Genomic DNA, 6189 nt, shown 5'->3' with positions numbered 1-6189 from the left:
AACAATTATTACTGTTAGTATTTCTCTGTAACAGTGATTTCTGTGCCAATGCGTTTTGTAACAATTACAACTGTTACAAACACGCTGCTTTATTAGTTTTCTCTTATTTTTCACACTTTTGAGCTATGAACACCTATTTCGAGCACGTGAATAATATAAGGAGCTAAACCCCATTGCTGAGGCGACGGAGGAAGCCATTTTTCCAATTATTATGTGTTAAATTATATTTAATTTAATTTTTGCAATTCTTTTATGATTATTTGCACTGAACTGAAATTGAATATATGGTTCTGATTAAGTGGTTGTGTTCTCAATTGATGGGTCATGCTTAGGTTAAGTCTTTGATGGTCCATGCTTTCGATTTACAACTATTGTTTTGAGAATTTACTTGTCTAGGCAAAAATATTAGAATCACTTTAAACGTAAAGAGTTGCATAAATATTGACTAGATTAAATCACATAAAAATTGGAGATTGGTGGAATCCTGAGTCTCAGTGCTTTTTATAATCTTGAATACAATTTATTTTTAAGTTTTCTATTTTAATTTAAGTCTAAAATCGAGTCTACACAATCTGAGTTGAACGAACTTTACTACCACTTAAAAACTACATCAATTTCTGGCGCCGCCGACGCGGACTTGTATTTAGATTTGTTTGAGGTTTCTTTTTATTTTTTGTTCTTTTATACGCGTTTTAGTATTTTTCGATTCTTTTCAGATTTGGAGCGAAGCTACAAGGGAAGAAAAAGTGTTATAAAAGGAAAGCATCGCCAAAGAAGGAAAGCAAAGAGGAATCCAAAAGGAGTGAAGAAGAAGATTTTGTATATAGTTATTTTGTTTTATTTTTAGAAACTGTAAATAAGGTTTTATTTTTTGTAATTTTTCTTTTTATTTTTGGACACTTTTTGGACTTTATTTTTGGACTGGGACATTATTATTTTTAAACCCTACAGAAGGGTTGGTTTAAATAAAAACTGTGTGCAGAGAAGGACGGTGATTACGATATCGCCTCGGCCCCTCGGGTTAGTACATGACATAGGAGTCGTGGCCCAAGTCGACTTCAGTGGTTCTTCGCTCGTCTGGTACGGGAGGTAAGTTTTTCGAAACACCCGTGAATCCTCTGTCAGCGGCTTTACTGTATTCCTTCGTTTACATATATGCTGAGGACTTGAAAACGGCTGCTCTAATTTCCTAGTAAAGGGCAAGGACTGGCCATACAAGATAAGGGTTCGGATCCCGCCTTAGGAAAACAAAACCAAACGCGAACCTAAGCCTAAAATTTTGACTAGAACGAGACCTATAGGGTAACGAGCTTAATAGGAAAGTCGTTCGAAAAATATTGGTTACTCTTTTGAGCATACTTCGAAGTTCATGCTGGATTCTGTGAGTTGAATGCGTGACTGCGCCGCCTTGTAACCGGTGAGGCCTTGGGTATCAAAGCTCCACTGAGCTTCCCTCGCCTCGATTCAACTTACTTTGACTCGGATTGATTCCAGAGGGGTTTGCTCAGATTGTAACGAGTTCCTTTTCGAAAGAATAGAAGCTGGTCTAGAAACAATCTAAGTGGAACCATCATGCTTTTTGTTTTCTATAAAATTAGGTTTGATTTGGTTGAGTTATCCTTGTTTTGTGATTGCATATAATCCCAAATATCCCGATAGTGCCAGAAATGACAACTTTAAAAGCTTTGTTGAATCCTACTAGGACTACTCGTCCCTCGTGTATCAGGTTAGCTGAAACTGAAGCAAATTATGAACTTAGGCCTGGGACTCTATAGATGCTCCCAATCTTTTTAGGGAAAGAAAATGAAAACACATACTTCCATGTTAGGGACTTTGAGGAAATTTGTAGTACCCTAAAAATTAGAAACCTTGATGATGATGCTTTGAAACTCAGGTTATTCCCCTTTTCCTTAAAAGATAAAGCCAAGTCGTGGCTGTATAGTTTGGCTTCCGGTTCAATAGAAACATATGAACAACTTACATCTGCCTTTTTGAACAAGTTTTTCCCTAGGCAAAAAACATCGTCTATTATGACGCAAATCTGCACATTTTCTCAACAGGAGGGAGAATCGTTATATAGGTATTTGGAAAGGTTCAATGACTTATTAGCCCAATGTCCTCATCATGGTTTAGTAAAGGTTAGGCTAGTTCAAATCCTTTATGAGGGTTTAGATTATTCGACAACAACCATGGTTGAGTCTCTATTCACTGGTGGTTTTGAAAACCAAACTGTTGATGCGGCGATGAAATTTTTGAATGAAATCGCCGAAAAGACCCAGCAATGGGAATATAGTAGGGAACCCAAGAAAACAATTCTTCTAGGTATAGGAAACGTTAATAGGATAGAAGGAGGCTATGAATCAGATGCCAAAATTGCTGCTATAGCAAAAAGGTTAGAAGCATTAGAATTGGGTCATACTAGTGGTAGAATAGAGCCTTTTTGGGAAGGCCAGAATAATGAAGAGCAAGCTAATGCTCTCTATAATAACACTAGGTTTGATAACCGTCAGAAGTTTGACCCATATTCAGAAACCTATAGTCCTGGTTGGAGAAACCATCCGAACCTTTCATGGTCTAAGGGCCAGAGTCTAGGTCAGTTTAGTAATTCTAATGCTCCCACAGATTTTGGTTACACTAAGAATTCATCAGGCCCAGAAAATAAAACGACTAGATTAGAGGAATCTATTAAGATGTTAGCAAAAACTCAGGATATGTTAGCACAGAGCCAAATTAGTTTTCAGCAGGAAACCAAGCAGAACTTTCAAACTAATGCTCAGAGCCTTGCTAAGCTAGAACTTCAAGTCGGCCAAATAGCTAAGACCTTAAGTGAGAGAGATAACGGAAGGCTTCATAGTCAGACTACCCCCAACCCTAGAGGAGTTCATGAAGTAGGTGCAAAACCATTTAATCAAGTGAATTCTGTCACAACCCTTAGGAGTGGTAAAACGATAGACAATAGGGTAGCAAAGCCTAATAGTGGACATACTGTAGATCCACCTTCTAGTTCCCAATATGAGCCCCAGAAGGAGCCACTAACTGAAGAAACCGATAAAATTTCTAGTGATGCCAATGTGGTTCCCGACAGGTCTCATTTTGTACCCAAAGCCCCATATCCACAGTTGTTAGCTCCAACAAAGAGAGAGTCGACTTTCAACGAAATACTAGAGATATTTAAGCAGGTAAACATTAACATCCCTTTATTAGAAGAAATTAGGCAAATGCCTGCTTATGCCAAGTTCCTTAAGGACCTTTGTACACGAAAGCATAAACTTAATGTCCATAAGAAAGCCTTTTTAGCTGGTCAGGTAAGTTCAATCCTTCTAAACCAAACAACCCCTAAGTATAAAGATCCTGGATTCCCCACCATATCTTGTGTGATCGGTAATTATTCAGTAGATAAGGCATTGCTTGACTTAGGAGCTAGTGTGAACTTACTCCCTTATCATGTATACAACCAGCTAGGTCTTGGTAAGTTGAAACCGACTAAAATGACATAGCAATTAGCTGATAGGTATGTCAAAGTACCTCGTGGTGTCATAGAGGATGTTCTGATTGAGGTTGATAAATTTATTTATCCAGTGGATTTCGTTGTTCTAGATACTCAGCCTGTTCAGGATCCTAGTGCTCAAATACCGGTGATTTTAGGTCGCCCATTTTTAGCCACAGGTAACGCTGTCATCAACTGTAGGACCGGACTTATGAACATCTCCTTCGGTAATATGACCACTGAACTAAATGTCTTTAATGTTAATAGACAACCTTCTGACGGTTTAGAGGAAGTGAATATGATTAGCACTTTAGTTCAGGATCTAACTCAGGATAATTGGGACGACACTTTATTTGGTGATTCCTTAGATGAACTTGATGAGGAAATTCTCTTAAGTCAGTTAGGTGACCAAAATTTTGAACTAGAAGAAGCTCTTGAGTACTTTAAAGACTCTACGGACCCTGAGATTCAAGCCATAGTGCTAGGCCTTATGGAGAGTAGTTTTGACCCTAAGTTTGGGGGTAATGAACTTGAAGAAGCTCTTGAGTATTTTAAAGACTCTAAGGATCCAGAAATTCAAGCAATAGTTAGAGGTTTGTCCGAGAATACTGACTACCCTAAGTTTGGGGGTAGTAATGGTCAATTATCCCCATTAGAAATCCATAACTTGGGATTCAAGCCTAGTGTACCTGAGGTATTACTTGAGTCACTTCCGACTCCGCAACCGGATCCTCCTGATATTGTCCAGGAGGAAATTCTAAAGACTTGTTGTTCGAATGAGTCAATTTGTCAAGACACTCATATGAAGCCCAAATGGGCACAACAGACAAACCCAGTTGTCTTGCAGGAAACCTTGGATGAGGATGTGCTATGTCTGTTCATTTTTCTGATTTGGTGCAGTTGTCTGATAATTGTGGCAATTATATTTGCTTTTGTTGACCCACAGTTGTTTCGACTATTGATATATGATTTGAAAGGTAATTAGCCATTTTGTGGTATTTGACGTTTGGCTGAAGACTTTAAATTTAGCACTTCTTGGGAGGTAACCCAATCTCATGCAACATGGTAATATCTTTACTTATATCTTTTGCTTCAAATGGTAACAGTTTCTCCTTGTTCATGCTTTTAATTTTATCTTTAGAACATTGAGGACAATGTTAGATTTAAGTTTGGGGGTATGGGAGAAACTTTTTAGTTGCAGTATGAATAAATAAACTCCAGAACCTAGAAATTTATGCCTATTGAGGATTTCACTAACTAATCTAAGTGGATGGAAGCATTTTGATCGTAGGAGTTGAGGAACCAATCTGATTAGATGGCAACATCTAAAGAGTCTATTCATAAAAGCACAGAGCTCAGGTGTTAGAAATAACATGGTAGTTTCGCCATATCTCGTTGAGTCCTTTTCACTTCTATTTTTATTTTATTTTGTTTTTAAACCATGTTTCTCTAAGTGATAGGTGGGGCCCACGATTCAAGTTGTTACCAATGCTAGGGTGAATTAGAGTGATTGAGTTACAAAGAAAAAGAAAAAAAAAGACCAGACCAATTAGACCAAACGGATCAAAAAAAAAAGTGTTCAGTGAATAAAGTCGACCACTGGTACCCTTGTATATGCTAGTTGTGTTGACCTAGAGTTAGGTTATCGACCACTGGTTCCCTTGTATATGCCAGTTGTGTTGATATTAGTCAGACCAGTATCTCAATCCATTATGATAGGTTCATTTTGGCGGAGGCCTTCAGACAGATATGGGAAACGTCGTTCACTTAGTAAACATCAAAACCATCTATGTTTTTCTATATCCATCTTCTTGATCTATCCATGTGATTAGTTTTGACTCCGGATATTGATGTCCATAGTGCGACTATCTGAGTAAAGCTCTGTCACTTTATATGAATTTTAGTATGCTTGAGTGCAAACTCGTGTACAACAATTGGAATTTCGCATCAGGGTACTTCCTCCTGTAGTCAATAAGTATGCCAACTAAGGAGATTCTTTAGTGCTTTCCAAGGTTCTGTGTAGATAGCTAAGGTCTGGAGTAAAGTTTTTGTGGGTATACCTCTTGTAAGCCCTACGGAGACAACACTCCGCCACTAGGGACACCTAGGGGTTTAAAGGCTTATTGCATATGCTAAATGCAATCGACGATGCCTGCGACAGTGAGTTAGGATTTTATTTTCTATTTTAGATTTGCTCGAGGACTAGCAAATAATAAGTTTGGGGGTATTTGATAGGAACATTTTTGTGTCTTATATAATATCAATTGTATATATTATTAGTGCTCGATTTTATATTTATTATGGCTTTTTATGTCCCTGTAGGTATTTTTGGAGAAATAAGCTTTTGCGGTGAAATTGGCTAAAAACGTGGTTTTTGCGCTCGTGGGAGAAAATTACTATACGGACTCTCACTTTGGATAAGGGGTAACCTAAATACTAAGGGGTATTTCCAAGCATCTGCTAAAGGGAGACCAGCCACAGATAAGGGGGAGGTCACTTTCTTCCCAAATTCAAATAAAAAAATTGGCGGGAAAATTTTGTTCGCGTCTGCATGATTTTTGGGTGATTATTCGATCGAGTTCCAGAGCGATTCAATGGATGAAATTGATTGGGTTTACTCCCTATGCCTAAACAGGCCTGGTGAAGTCTTTTGTTTGAACCCAAATTGGCTAGAATAGCCGGAAAAAGAAATAGAAGTCAAG

The sequence above is a fragment of the Papaver somniferum genome, chromosome 1 (assembly GCF_003573695.1).
Source record: "Papaver somniferum cultivar HN1 chromosome 1, ASM357369v1, whole genome shotgun sequence".
Lineage (NCBI taxonomy): Eukaryota > Viridiplantae > Streptophyta > Magnoliopsida > Ranunculales > Papaveraceae > Papaver > Papaver somniferum.
Note: the sequence above shows the minus strand (reverse complement) of the source record.